Genomic DNA, 15,517 nt, shown 5'->3' with positions numbered 1-15,517 from the left:
TGCTTTGTTTTATTTATGTGTGTATATATACACATTCATTCATTCTAAAAGTATCAAATGGGAGTGGGCAAGGGTCCAAACTGAGCTTTTTTTTAAAAAAATAAAGATATAGAAAAACCTGTTTAAGGCTGATCCCTGGTGGGCCCCACCTTTGAAAAAACATCAGGTTGGAAAATCCCCTTTTATTAAGTTAGTATTAAATGGGGGAAAATGCACAGTGACCTTATTTGTGTGATCTTTTGAGTCACATCTTTTAAAACAGCGACCACTACTAATTTAAAGGTGGGAGATGACTTGGTCATTGATTTATTGTGGTAAAAAAAAATGCACTCCTTGCTGGGTGGGAAGGTGAATTGGGGTATTTTATTCTAAGTCCATGGCAGGCACTGATTTTTTTCGCCCCCCCTTCCTCCTCCTCCTAAAATAAACATTTGGGTATTTTTAAAAGGAAAAAGAAGCGAGAAGGGGAGGGTGGGGGGGGGGGGGTGGCGGTGACTGTGCTGCTGTATGTAAGTGAGCAGAGGCAGGCAGTGTGCTTTGCCTGTTTAAGGAGTGTGTTGCAGCCTTGACGTTGTGCGGATCTAACCTCACAGCTCACAGTCAGTCAGTCAGTCAGTAAGTGTGAATGAGTGAGTGAGTGAGTGAGTGAGCTCTGTGCTGGGGAGCTGTCCACACAGCAGCACCCACCTCTCCTGCAACAAGCCACACACACACACACTCACACACACACACACCCACACACACACACACACCCACATCTACACATCTACACACACACACACCTACACATCTACACACCCACACACACACACACACCCACACACACACACACACCCACACACACCCACACACACACACACACCTACACACCTACACACACACACACACCTACACACACACACACACCCACACACACCCACACACACACACACACACACCTACACACACACACCCACACACACACACACCTACACACACACCTACACACCCACACCACCCCACCCACACACACACACCACACACACACACACCTACCACCCCACACACACCCCACACACACACACACCTACACACACACCTACACACACACCTACACACCCACACCTACCCCCCACACACACACACCTACCCCACCACACACACACACCTACCCCCCCACACACACCCCCACACACACACACACCTACCCCCCCCCACACACACACACCCACACACACATCCACACACACACACCCACACCCACATCCACACACACACCCCCACACCCACATACACACACCCACACCCACCCACACCCACAACACCCCCCCCCCCCCCCCACACACACACACACACAGCAGTCAGAGAGCAAAATTATCTTCAACCCAAATAAGATTCCAACAAGAAGCAAGAAAACCAAGAAGAAAAAAACAGCAGCCAACGACTGAAGACATCTCTCTGCATGGAAATGTGTATGTGTACTGTATATATATATTAAATATATACATGTATACATATATATAAAGAGAGAGAGAGAAAGAGATAAGAATAGAGGGTCTTTTTTTTAAAAAAAAATGAACCTGCAGCTGGACTTTCTCCTGTCGCGGAAACCGGTGGAGACATGAAGGTGTTTCGCTTTTTCTTGCGAAAAAAACCCATCGAGACACGATCTTAAGAAGATACCAAGTGTTGCTGAAGCCAGTGTTCAGGTGTAAACCCGCACCCGGGACGTGAGGACAGGACAGTCAGCATGGCAGGTAAGTGCAGCCCAGCTCAGCCCAGCACAGCCCAGCACAGTACAGCACAGCACAGCACAGCACAGTACAGTACAGCACAGCACAGCCCAGTACAGCACAGCCCAGCCCAGTACAGTACAGCACAGTACAGCACAGCACAGCACAGCCCAGTACAGCACAGCCCAGTACAGCCCAGCCCAGCACAGTACAGCCCAGTACAGCCCAGCACAGTACAGCCCAGCACAGTACAGCACAGCCCAGTACAGCCCAGTACAGCACAGCCCAGTACAGCCCAGTACAGCACAGCCCAGTATAGCACAGCCCAGTACAGCACAGCCCAGCACAGTACAGCACAGTACAGCACAGTACAGCACAGCCCAGCACAGCACAGTACAGCCCAGCACAGTACAGCACAGCCCAGCACAGTACAGCCCAGTACAGCACAGCCCAGCACAGTACAGTACAGCACAGCCCAGCCTAGCACAGCACAGCCCAGCCCAGTACAGCAAAGTACAGCCCAGCACAGTACAGTACAGCCCAGTACAGCACAGTACAGCACAGCCCAGTCCAGCACAGCCCAGTACAGTACAGCACAGCCCAGCACAGTAGAGTACAGCACAGCTCAGTGCAGCACAGTCCAGTACAGCCCAGCACAGTACAGCACAGTATAACCCAGCCCAGTACAGTCCAGCCCAGCCCAGCCCAGTACAGTCCAGCCCAGCCCAGCCCAGTACAGCCCAGCCCAGCCCAGCTCAGCCCAGCCCAGCCCACCTGAGCCGTCCAGGACAGATGTGGCGGCGCAGAAATCCGCACCTCTCTCAGCAACACGTACTCGGTTCAACCTTTGCGGCTTTATACTGCACCGCCTCACCGGAGCGTTCACATAGGATTCTTCTTCTTTCTTAGGGTATTTTCTTTCCTTCCTCTCCCCCTCTCCCCCTCTCCCCCCCAAAAAAAAAATTCCTTTTTTTTTAATCGAACCCCCCCACCCCAGACCCCCAGACCCCCAGACATTTGAAACTCGCCCCCAAAATACTGTGGGTTTCAGGTGTCGAGAAAGGAGTCGCGTTAAAAGCCACGACGTTGGCAGAAAAAAGGGATGGGGGAAAAGGGGGAAAAAAAGGGTGGGTTCCCCTGTGTGGTGCTGTTCGTGTCTGAGGGGGGAAAAAAATGGGTTTTTATTTATATTTATATATATATATATAAAATATCTGCTGTGAAGAGCAGATATTTTATATATATATGTGTGTATATATATATATATAAAATATCTGCTCTTTTTTTTAATCTGTCCTTTTAAACGGTGGGGTGTGTGGTGTTGTGTGTGGTGTGTGGTGTGTGGTGTTGTGTGTGGTGTGGGGTGTGGGGTGTGGTGTGGGGTGTGTGGTGTTGTGTGTGTGTGTGGTGTGGTGTGTGGTGTGTGGTGTGGTGTGTGGTGTTGTGTGGGGTGTGTGGTGTTGTGTGGGGTGTGTGGTGTTGTGTGGGGTGTGTGGTGTTGTGTGTGGTGTGTGGTGTGGTGTGGGGTGTGTGGTGTTGTGTGGGGTGTGTGGTGTTGTGTGGGGTGTTGTGTGTGGTGTATGGTGTTGTGTGTGTGTGTATTTTTTGCTCTGTCACATTGCAGATCTTCAGGCCCCAGCGATGCTGTGGTGCCGAGTGCTGCAGAGGATCTGTCTGCCTCTCGCAGAGCTGGGATGGAGGGCAGGGCGGGGCAGCCAACCCTCCTTTACACTCACTCACTCACTCTCACTCCCACTCACTCCCTCTCACTCACTCACTCACTCACTCCCACTCACTCACTCACTCACTCACTCCCCTTCACTCACTCACTCACTCACTCCCTTTCACTCACTCACTCACTCACTTACTCCCTTTCACTCACTCACTCCCTTTCTTTCACTCTCTCACTCACTCCCTTTCACTCTCACTCACTCCCCTTCACTCACTCACTCCCTATCACTCATTCACTCACTCACTCCCTTTCACTCACTCACTCCCTTTCACTCACTCACTCCCTTTCTTTCACTCTCTCACTCACTCCCTTTCACTCTCACTCACTCACTCCCACTCACTCCCTATCACTCACTCACTCACTTACTCCCTTTCACTTACTCACTCCCACTCACTTTCACTCACTCCCTTTCACTCACTCCCTTTCACTCACTCCCTTTCACTCACTCACTCACTCATTCACTCATTCACTCCCTTTCTTTCACTCACTCACTCCCTTTCACTCACTCTCACTCACTCACTCCCTTTCACTCACTCACTCACTCACTCACTCCCTTTCACTCACTCACTCCCCTTCACTCACTCACTCACTCCCTCCCACTCACTCACTCACTCACTCACTCACTCCCTTTCACTCACTCCCTTTCACTCACTCACTCACTCCCCTTCACTCACTCACTCACTCCCTTTCACTCACTCACTCCCCTTCACTCCCTCCCTCCCTCCCTCCCACCCACCCACCCACTCACTCACTCACTCACTCCCTTTCACTCACTCACTCACTCACTCACTCCCTTTCACTCACTCCCTTTCACTCACTCACTCACTCACTCACTCACTCTCCTTCACTCACTCACTCACTCCCTTTCACTCACTCACTCCCCTTCACTCCCTTCCTCCCACCCACCCACCCACTCACCCACTCACTCACTCACTCACTCTACTCACTCACTCACTCACTCACTCACTCACTCACTCACTCACTCACTCACTCAGGTTTTCACAGCTGGAGCAAAGCCTTGACATTCTCTCAGTCGGTGCTTGTGTCTGACCTCTGCTCATCCTCTCTTCTCTCTCTTTTTTTTCTTTCTCTCTTTTTTTTGTGTGTGGAGTCACTTTCCAATCTGTGCTCTTTCAGATCCCACTGGGGAGGAGGGACAGAAATGCCACCTCCTGCGACCCATGGGTGAAAGACTATTTTGTGGCATCTTTTCTCCCAAAATGTTCATGTCATATATGTGTGTGTGTGTGTGTGTCTGCTATAGTAGTTTTAGCTTTCAGTAATCGAGATTTTATTGGTGAACACCCCACCCACGTCCGCACAGTCAAATACCAGTTGTCTTTGTGGCTGTTAGTGAACTTTAAACATCTAATATAAGGTTATGTCGATGTTGTTCTTAATGTGTTTGTACCCGCGTGAAGTAGCTTGAGGTGTAGTGACTTTATCTCTAAAGCGCCACAACGACTTGCATTTATACGGCGTCCCTCGTGCAGGCTAGAGTCGCAGTGCGCTTGACAATGGCGGAGTGCGAAGCCGAGCCGGGGGGGGGGGAGGTGACTGGAGGCACCGTGGAAGGGGAAGGTCTTTGGGCGCGATCTGTGGATGGGGCGAGGGGGGAGGGAGAGAGTTCCAGTGTTTCGGAGCGCAGGGGCTGAAAGCACGGCCACCGATGGTGGAACGGAGGAGGGCACGAGGGACAAGCAGGAGGCCGGAGCCAGTAACGAGCGGAGGCAGCGGGGAGTGGATTGGGGAGAAAGCAAGTCGGAGAGGTACAGGGGTCCCAGGGCATGAAAGGATTTGAAGACGAGCGTGAGGATCTTGAAATCGATCTGTTCGGTGATAGGGAGCCAGTGGAGGCTGACTAGAACTGGGGTGATGGGGATGTGGAGTTTAGTGTGGGTGAGTATGTGGGTATTTTGGATTACTTGGGCATTGTTGTTGCCACTCTATGACATCTTTGCAACTCAATGATGGGTTGGGCACAGGTTGCACTGCAGTATTTAGTGAACACAGAACATCTTAACATCCTCGCCCAGGCTGTTTTTTTTTATTGTTAAATCGATTGTTTTGTTAAATCAGAAAATGCAGGTTGGAACATGTTTAATTTTCATTATTTGTTTTTAAGCAGACTTGCAAAGGCCAATCACCGTCAAATTCTAACATGAAATGCTTTGTACTGATTTTAAAACCATAATGTGTTTTGTTTTTATTGGGAGGGAGGAATTGGAAGTGCTGATGAAATATCTTATTCAGAGCTAATTGGATCCCTGGTTATTATATAAAAAAAACATATTTGAAGGAAGGCAGAATTCTGCCTGGAGACAAACTGGTTAATAACTTCAAAATAATGAACTATGTAGCCGGGTTACAGTCAATCACATTTAATATTTTATCCCAAAGTGTTTTCCAGTTGAAAGCAGTGTTTCACTGCAGTAAATTTGGGTTCTAAGTGCCCAATGGATGTTGCACTGCATGGCTATTCTGATCATCAATCACATTTACATCTCTGCTTGTTTTGAGTTAGATAGAAGGGCTGTGGTGTTGAAAAGGCCTGATGATTGGCATTAATCCAGGAGAGGAGTTTGGATCAGAATTACACATTTTTACAGACTTTTGGGCCAATTCAATGATCCTTTGCTTAAATTCTGAGCAGTGTGAGAAATCTCTGCTAAAAGTTACTCCGGTGGATGGGTTGTATTATAAATGAGTATAAATTATCAGTGAGACCACAAAGGATATCAATCACTGAGACATGTTTTAAGAACCTATTGATGTTGCAGTATCTCTTATGGTAGGAGTGGAGTTGTGCAACTAAGTGAGTTATAATTAAACAGTTTGCACCAAAATTAACAGAGGATTGGTTTTCCATGGTGTCATTGTACAAACTATAGGTATTTTAGCTGATATTTCTATACAATGGGGGTGGCTAATATCTGGTAACTTCTGATTCCTCATTATTGTACAGTACTACAACAACAAAATTACATTTGTATAGCGCCTTTCACATCAGGAGGACGTCCCAAACTGTAGACCCTGATGTAAGAAGATAACGCAAAGTACAGAAACACGTGACGTGATTTGCCTCACAGATAAATGTATTTCACATTCAGTCCCACAAAGTGGCAAATTCTCCTGTGCTGTCATGCAAGTGATGATATGATCATATTAAGAGATCAATCTGGTGTAATATGCAAATGAGTAACATCAGTCAATTTGGTGGCTGAATGTATTTAAATTGTAATGTATGTACAGAAAATATTCACTTACGATGAACTATGCTGACCGGAAATAAATGAAAAGGTGAGACTTTAAACAATCCTGAAATGAAGCAAGCTTGCAGTCAGATAGACACTAAAGATTCCCATAAACGCTTTGAAAAGAGGAGGGAATTTAACTTATGGCTGTTTGTGGGATTGTTTACTAAATACAAAATGTTCATTATTTAAGGTCTTTAATCATAGTACTGACTGACAGGGTGGAATCAAATGGGTCACCAGTTGGCAGCATTAATAGGAAGCTGAACCACAATGTTGCTGAGAGTCATTTGAGCCCAGGAAAAAGAATGTGGGTCGGGCATTGCTGTAGCTGGATACGAGAGGTTTAACCAAAGAAAACCTTTCAACCCATTTTACCTCATCCTTCCAGACTACCCACACTATTACTATTCTATCGCAACATCAAGTGGTATCTCAAACGAGTCCTTGTGTTCTGGCTTCATTCGCCCTTGCTGCTAGTCTGTTCCATTCATTAATTAACCTCGGAGTAAAGAAATGCCTCCTGGTATCTGTCACGAAATTCATTTTTGCCACCCAAAACCTGTGTCTTTTTTTGCTGTCTCAGTGCATCTGAAAGTATTTTTTTTGGTTTACTTTTGCAATCCCACTTAAAATTGTATACACTTCTATAGGTTCCCATCTGAGATGTTGTCTCTCAAGACTGAAGAGCCATCGCTAGTCTAATCAATGCTCATAGCTCATTCCTGACACTGGGGATCATCCTCCTTGTTCTCCTCTGCAATGTCTCTAGGGCTTGGGAAGCCCCTTATGTCGGTGAAGCTCGTCACTGATACTTCTCCTTCATAGGGTTGGTTGACGCTCAGACAGATTTAAAGAGCCCGACTCTTGCCTGACAATGATGTCACTGCAAGATGAGGAGAACTTGCACAGTGGACTGAGGATATTTCAGTAAAGATAAAATACAGTTATGAGTTATTTGAGCAATCTGGGGAGAAATGTATTCAATAATCAGTACTACCTCTGGATATATTCTTTACGTTGTGTGTGTGTGGTGTGTGTGTGTATATATATATATATTTAGAATTGTAACCTTTTCATTGATTCAGAGGAGGTTTTTTTTGTGTGCCTATAAGACACAATATTAAATGCAAGATTTATCATTTCCTCTTTACCCATGAACATTACTAGTTGACATTTAAGGTACAGGCAGAAGAGTCTACGGCACAATAGTCTCATTTGTCTGTGTACTGAATAAGATGAAAACCGGCTGTAGATAGATTATGCACAGTGAGACATGGTTGCACGGTCAATGTAAAATAGTTTTTACATAATCCAGTTGTGCCTCTTGCATAACAAACTAATCCATACAAAAATATATGACAGGTGGATGTTCTCTAAGGAGGATCTATCCACTTGATTACTAAAAATAGCCACTAAATCAGTTAAACAATGCACACTACCTATTTATCTTTGTATTTGCTTTATGGTGTCAAAACAATGACTATACATTTGTAGGCGAGTGAGGTGAGAAACTCCATTTTACTTTTGAATAGTGTCATGGGATATTTAAGCTGCACCTGAACAGGCAGAAGAGACCTCGGTTTAATGTTTTATGGAAAAGAATGGTACTTCCGACAATACAGCACTCCCACAGTAATGTACTGATGTGGATCTAAACTGTAGGCCCAAAAGTCCTGATGTGGGACTTGAACCTACACAATTCTGACCCAGAGGCGGGAGTGCTACCAAATGAGCGAGGCTGATAATTTATACGCATTTCTCTTAATGACAATTTATGCACAACACTGAAGTACACAGTGGTTTATGGACACCCACGTGTATTGACTGATACACATCCTCACAGGAACTACTGAGTTGTACCTGTTCACACTATTTAAAAAGGGGGAAAAAGCAGTGCCTGTTATTTTAATAAGGTATCTCTGCCTGTCAGGATTTTATTAAAAAGTTAACTTAGTAATTTAAATTGTAGAATTACTTTGAAATGCAGGGATTGTTATTAATCTATACTAATGACGAAGGACTAGACTAAGACAACGATGACCTGGCAGCTCAAATTGTTCAAATTGTAAAACTGTGCTGAAGTGGAAATAAATCGATTAAAAGAAGCTGCCCTCATAATCCATTATGTTTCTATATTTATTGAACATAAGTGTACCAGAATTGTTCCAATTATCCCCAAATAATCTTCACTCACCCACACCACCAACACTGAAGGGTCTCACCAGTATGATACCGGGTCTTAAGAGGTAATTCATTCCCTTGAGTTTACAAGGTTGAGGGTTGATCAAATTGAGGTGTCTAAAATGATAAGGGGATTCGATAGGGTAGGTACAGAGAAACTATTTCCTCTGGTGGGGGACTCCAGAACAATCATCTTAAAATTAGAGCTAGGACATCAAATCAAGAAGCAGTTTTTCATACAAAGCGGAGTCTAAATCTGGAGCTTTCTCCAGATTTCAAAAGGCTGTGGATGTTGTATCAATTCACATTTTCAAGACTGAGGTTAGTAGATTTTTGTTAGATCCGGGTGTCAAAGGATATGGAGCAAAGGTGGGTAAATGGAGTCGAGTATAGATCAGCCATGGTCTAATAGAATAGCGGAAAAGGCTTGAGCGGCGGAATGGCCTACGCCTGTTTCTATGTCTCCCTCGACAATGATGACTTTAGTGCAAAGATGGTCTCTTAATCCCCAGGGTCTATGTTGCTTCTCTCTATAACAGTTATTCGTGAACAGGGCAGGGTATTGAGTTGTGATATAACTGGACTGTGAGGGTTATAGGTTCCTAAAGTGTTTTATAAAGCCTTACTGTATTGAAGTATCTCAATGTGCTGTTCAGAAACTACTGTCAAGTATATATAGAGACTGGTTTTCTGGGCAAGCATGACAGTCATTTTTCACACATCAGGATCCTACGAAACAGCCATGATCTATCTTGCTAACCGATTAATCTGCAGAATTTATGGTTGGGACACTGCAAAACCCTCCTCTTTTCAGTTAGTGTTGTTGAATTTTTTAATGTCTACCCGAAAGAACGGGCAGACACAACATTACAAAAGATTGGATCCCTCTTTCTTCTTCCAGTTTCCATCTTTTATTCAGAGTTACTTTGTAAAAGGAATTTCCTTTGGATATATATATTATATATATAAGCCTAAAACTATGTGATACTCTAAGCAACACAGAGGATAATTAATGTTCACAAGCTCACAAGCTCAAGATGAAGAAGACCGTTCGGTGCATTTGATCTCATCCCTCCAGCATATCCACCCCATCGTGCTCCCATCGCAGCATCAAGCCATTTAAAAATGAATCCAGTATTCTGGCTTCAATTCTAATCCTTCCTGGCCACATATACCAGTCATTAATTACCCTCTGAGGAAATAAACACTTCATGTAAACATATGTCTTCTTGTACTACTGTCTTGGTGACTTCTAAAGTTTTGTTCTGAGTTTACTTTTTCAATTCCATTCAAAAAAAATTCATACATTTTGACTCAAATGTGTTTCCTGGGAAAGTAGTATAACATAAACGCTTTTTTAAAAAAAAAGGCTTGTTGCTGTAATGGAGAGTTAATGGGTTGGTATTCTGAAAGGATGAGATCACATGGGTTTAAGGATTTTCTTGATCTCAACCTGTCTCATAGTTTTGTGACTTGCTCAGATCCTTGAGTCACTCCCTATGTGAAATTGAGTCTGTGGAGCATTTCTAGCTGACTTGTCTTTTTTGCCCTCTGCCACCGTGGTTTGACTGGTCTTTACACTTGATCCAATGGTTTCCAGTCCAAAAAACACGATCAGCTTTTTCTCATAAGGTTGAGTGAGCTTTGGTAATGGGTTCTTTCCGAAGCTAATCACAGCTTTATAAAACTGAGAGCCTGTGAGATTTGGCCCCTTGTTGTTTTACATATGTTATACATATGTTTTTACTTTTTTGTTGATGAGCCTGGCAGCTAATTCCTCACTGAGCAAAGCACATGTGTCTGATATGCAGATACTTATACTTTGTTACACATATCAGGCTTTACTTTTATCTTATTAGCATTGATGTAACATGAATGTCTGAACAAGTCCCCGACAAGTCCATAAGACCTGGACTCTCAAACTCATGCCAGTAAACCTCTCTGTGATTGATCTCAATAATAGGATTATGCCACACAGAGAAAATAGCAGGGCTAAACATAGATTCCTCATTGTCTTTCTCTATCCTTCGGAGGAAGAGCCATGTCCATTTTAAAGGGGGAGTGAAGGCGAACTCTCGCTCCAATTTGTAGTAAAACCTGTGAACCTCTCATGAAAGGCTCTGAATCAAATGCAAGGAAAATTAGCATAAGTCTGATCTGTATAAGTCGCATAAGTCGCACATCTGCCCAAGTACAGTTCAAGAGTTTATATTCTATGCAAGTTTGACATAACTCATACTTTGCATAAGTTGTATTAAATGTATGGTCCCAACTAATATGACTTGTATGAGGTTTACTGTATTAAGAGAGCAAAAAGGGCAAGGTTGGTAGGATACAGGTTGACTGTGTTTCTCTCCCTTTGTTACTCTTCCTTCACAATTGCATCCCCTCACACACCACTGTCAACTAGAGCGCAAGTGTGCAAGAATAATAATAATAAATACGTCTTGCCCTGAACAGGATGTACGCAGATTCTGTTTTAAAAAGAGAACAGGAAGTACTGATAGGAGGCATCTCCGTGACCCAATTACCAAACAAGTTAGACATCCTGTCCAAAACTACACAGGAAAATGCAAAAACAAAATGTATAAAAAATCACAAATCCTTTTTCCTGTGAAAAACGCCCATCCAGGTATGTTATCAAAACATTAATGATTGCAATAATATGAGGGGTGGAGGGGTAAAGAAAGCGAGAAGAAATTTGAGTTGGGACATTGCTGGCTTTAGTCCTCATGTTGCTGATGGAAGAGTGCATGAGTGGATATTGGAGCTACCTTGGTTTTCCCCTCATCGCTTTGATCATCTCTCAACCCAAGAACAACATCCATGTTATTCTTGGCTAACGTGCTGGATCAAATGAAATACTAAAACAAGCAAAATCTGATCTTGCCTGTCTCGCACTGTTTGATTTGTGTCTCCTGCCAAATTATACTACAGCAACACTGACAGCGGCCCTGGAAAACCACACCTGTGATTATAGAAAATAGAGGAAATGGTGAGAAATTATTGAATTAAATTTTTAAATATAAAAAAGCCTTTGTTACAAAAAATCACCATTGATGCAGATTTCCAAATCCTTTATCATTTCTTGTGCAGTACGCAGTGTTCAAAATCAAAGTTGAAAGTTCTGGTTAATGTTAAGTACTGCTGTCATCTGCAGAATCATCATTTTGTTGGTAAAGTCAGAACTGCTGGAAGCATTGGCGTGAAACTGAGGTCTATTGAGGAAATCTATTTGAAAGTTTATTGATATTGTGAAACCGCACGCACACATAATGCTAAGCAATTTGATTTTTTTTCACAAGCTCTACAATACAAACAAAACGAGGAGGAAGACAGTTCAATGTGAGCACCCACACGTGTGTACTCGTGCACACATACCTGTGCACACACATATATATATATACTAATACACATGCACACATTTACAAAGAATATCAGTGTGCATGAAAGGTAGAAAGAGAAACAGCTTAAGGAATTTCAGACAACAGCATGGACAGATGTACAGATGTACAGAGAAAGTCACCACCTGAAGGCTATGTATTTTTAATGGCAGTTGGACCTTGGTCCCTTGTGTTTGTATAGAATGACTGGATTCTTTTTTTATGAATAACTTCATAACACACAGTATTTAAATAATGTAGTGTTTACAGTACAGAAAGCTTTGGCTTAGAATTACTTTTCAAAAGTAAAATGACTAAACCAACCTTAGGTTTGTAAATCAATAAGTTGTAGTTGTGATAATATATTATGCACAGATGGAAAAACAAGCTGCTCCAGACTTGAAATCTGTGTGATTATTTGTAATGATCTCAATGTGGAGTAACCCTTTACGTGCTATAATATATTCAACAGATATACTTAATTAAAGAAAATGTTGTGTGAATACTGCATTGTTGAAAGCACTGTCTTTTGGATGAGACATTTTACTGAGATCCACTTGAGTGTTCAGGTGGATGCTTCAGATACCGTTACACTATTTGAAAAAAAAGAAGTTTCTTTTGGCTGATATGTTCCAGGCAAATTAGTCATTCACTTCATGGCTGTTGATGAAACTTTGATGTGTGAAAAGTCCTCGTCCTCATCTTCAAAGCCCTCCTTGGCTTTGCTTCTCCCTATCTTTGTGACTTGCAAACTCCATTTCGACCTATTTGCTCCCACCGCTCAGCGGGCTCCAGCCTGTCACATGTCCCCTATCTTACCATCGACAGTCGGGCCTTCAGCCTCTCTGCCACCTTGATCAACCTGGTTGTCTGAGCTCTTATGCTTTGCGGTTGCCTGATGGAATAATTAACAAACTAGACTGAAGAATCAGTAAACCCAGCAAGAGACTTGCAAACTTGGTATTCAAAGAAGTCAGGTTGAACGTTGGTCGAGTTTGGGGGCAGGATCTCAAACTTTTGCTCCAATGCTTTTACCTTCAGAGCTAGGAATGCACCATGCACCATTGTGTCTTATATTTCCCTGCTCATTTTTGTAGCTTTTGAGATGTCTAGAAGACGTGAAAAGCGCTATATCAAATGCAAGGATTATTATTATTATTTTCTTTCATTTTTCTATGAGGCCTTAAAATTCATTAGAGTCTGCTGCTTATGTATGAATGTCCATTGCTGGTAATATTATCTAATCTACAATGTAATAAGGTAACACTTTACTTGGGAGCTAAGCCATCGGTTATCATTCTTAAAATTTATATTTTGTTTCCTGAAAAGGTTTCGCTGATTTTACTTAAGCAGATATTGAAAGAAGCTGCAAAATACACTGCAACAGCTGACTCCACTATCTTTGAAACATCCAGAATTCGTTCAGACACAATAAGAATGTATCTATTTGATATCGTAATTCTGAACCAAGGACAAGTCTCAGAAAATAACTAGTTTATGAACAAGTAATGATCATACAGTTCAAGCGGCAAATGTATGGGGGAAGCCTGGGAGTGCTCTGTCCACTCTGTACCCTCTCTCTTTCTGTCTAATTCCCCCTCAAATCCTGCCTCTTCAAATATGCCTATGGTCACATTCGCCCCCAACTCTCCCACTCCGCCCTCCAACCCCATCCCAGTAAAGTGCTCCAAGATGTTACCCTACATGAAGGGTGATATATAAATGTAATTTGTGTTGTTTGAGTTGCAGTTTTAACTGGTTAGACTCCAGCAGTACTTCAACGCACACTCTGGGATCCCCACCCATTGGCTCCTGCTAACCTGTGCCAAATACTTTCCGGAATTAGGTAAACAGGATGCGTTCCTCCAGGGAAAGAGTGGAATTCCAAACCAACAATCTATCTCTGGGATTTCCATGTGCAGGTGGGATGCATGGAATTCTCAGCTTGGTTTGGATACTCTTAAGCACAGTGATGGGTTTTCGCATGTGTCAGACACCTGGCTGACCAAAACAAATTGTTGTTGATGATGTGGCATTTCTTAATTGTGATTAGTATCACTTGAAGGCTAATGAGTTGTAATATTACAATATTTGTGAATTTAGACTTCCTTAGGAGAATGCTCTGTCCATATTAGCATAATTGACCCAGGCTTTGAACTAGTAGAAGTAAGCAACATCAGGCCTGAAATTCCACCTCGTGTAAGATCATTCATTTTGTTGTAAAATTTAAGGTGGTTCAGAATTTTGAGAGGTTCCTAAATTCATTCTTCAGTTTCCAAGTCAGTTTATTTCAAGAGCTAGGGGGGAAAAAAACATTTAAGACTGAAATTAAGAAGTTTCTAAAATTTTAGATGATAATGAATTTTATCTCACATACTATATGGACTCTTAGCCCAACTGTGCCTTCACTGTGCTGGAATAGCTTTTATTCACCAGAGTTACTGAATAGTTTTTTTTAAATAGTGTTTGCATTCCTGGGGGTTATGGCCATTTATGGCGATCTCTTAAAATACATTTGAAACAAATTGCCAATATTTATTACAACAAAACTAAAATTAATTTGCTTTCATGTAGCTGAGTTGGAATACTGGGCTCAAACTGGTAACGTGAATCAATGTCTATGGTGATACGTAATATAAAATAGGTAAACTGACTTGAATACATATTCACTCCACAGCCCCACCCCACCCCATGGCCCTTTGTAAACACTGAGCTGCTGTTGTGAATGAGCACACTCTTGTGCTCTCAGAAAGTTGTGAATGCTCAGCACTGTTTGGTGAGATTTGGTTGATTGGGTTTTACTGAATAATAAGTCTTAGGAAAAATCAGTTGATTTTTAACCAGAGATAACCGTGTCAGGTTCACATTAATAGTGCCTTCCCACATCAGTCTTGGCTTAATATTTAGGAGAAAAAAGGGAAAATAATTTAATAGAACATGCATGTAAAACAACAACATCAAATTACATTTGTATAGTGCCTTTCACGTCAAGCGGACGTCTCAAAGTGCTGGACAATCAGGGATCCACACCCGAACTGGTGGTTGGGATCAGGAGAGGTGGAGAGTGGGCAGGTTAGGGGTAGGAGGGTGACCGAAGAAGGCACGGTCATAGAGGAGGGTCTTGAGACAGGTCTTGATGGAAGCAAGGGATGGGGCGAGGCGAGGGACTGTGAGGATGGAGTTCCAGAGGGTGAATTCCAAAAAGTGATGACATCCATTTTTTATGAAGCATATAATTCAGAGAATATTTTT

At 42.9% G+C, this 15,517-nt stretch overlaps 1 protein-coding gene across 5 annotated transcripts in view; it reads left to right on the top strand.

Annotated features, from left to right (window-relative positions):
• Positions 1-1,509: 1,509 nt before the first annotated feature.
• LOC103181087 (janus kinase and microtubule-interacting protein 1) overlaps positions 1,510-15,517 on the top strand; it is a 166,047-nt gene continuing 152,039 nt past the window's right edge. For all 5 annotated transcript variants that reach the window (XM_042338795.1, XM_042338803.1, XM_042338807.1 and 2 more), the window contains exon 1: positions 1,510-1,736. The gene's annotated coding sequence lies outside the window, so the exon portion shown is untranslated. The remainder of the gene's footprint in view (positions 1,737-15,517) is intronic.

This window comes from Callorhinchus milii, unplaced genomic scaffold (assembly GCF_018977255.1).
Source record: "Callorhinchus milii isolate IMCB2004 unplaced genomic scaffold, IMCB_Cmil_1.0 Scaffold1, whole genome shotgun sequence".
In the NCBI taxonomy this organism is placed as follows: Eukaryota; Metazoa; Chordata; class Chondrichthyes; order Chimaeriformes; family Callorhinchidae; genus Callorhinchus; species Callorhinchus milii.
The sequence above is the reverse complement of the archived record's forward strand: the minus strand, read 5'-3'. Positions and strand labels throughout refer to the sequence as shown.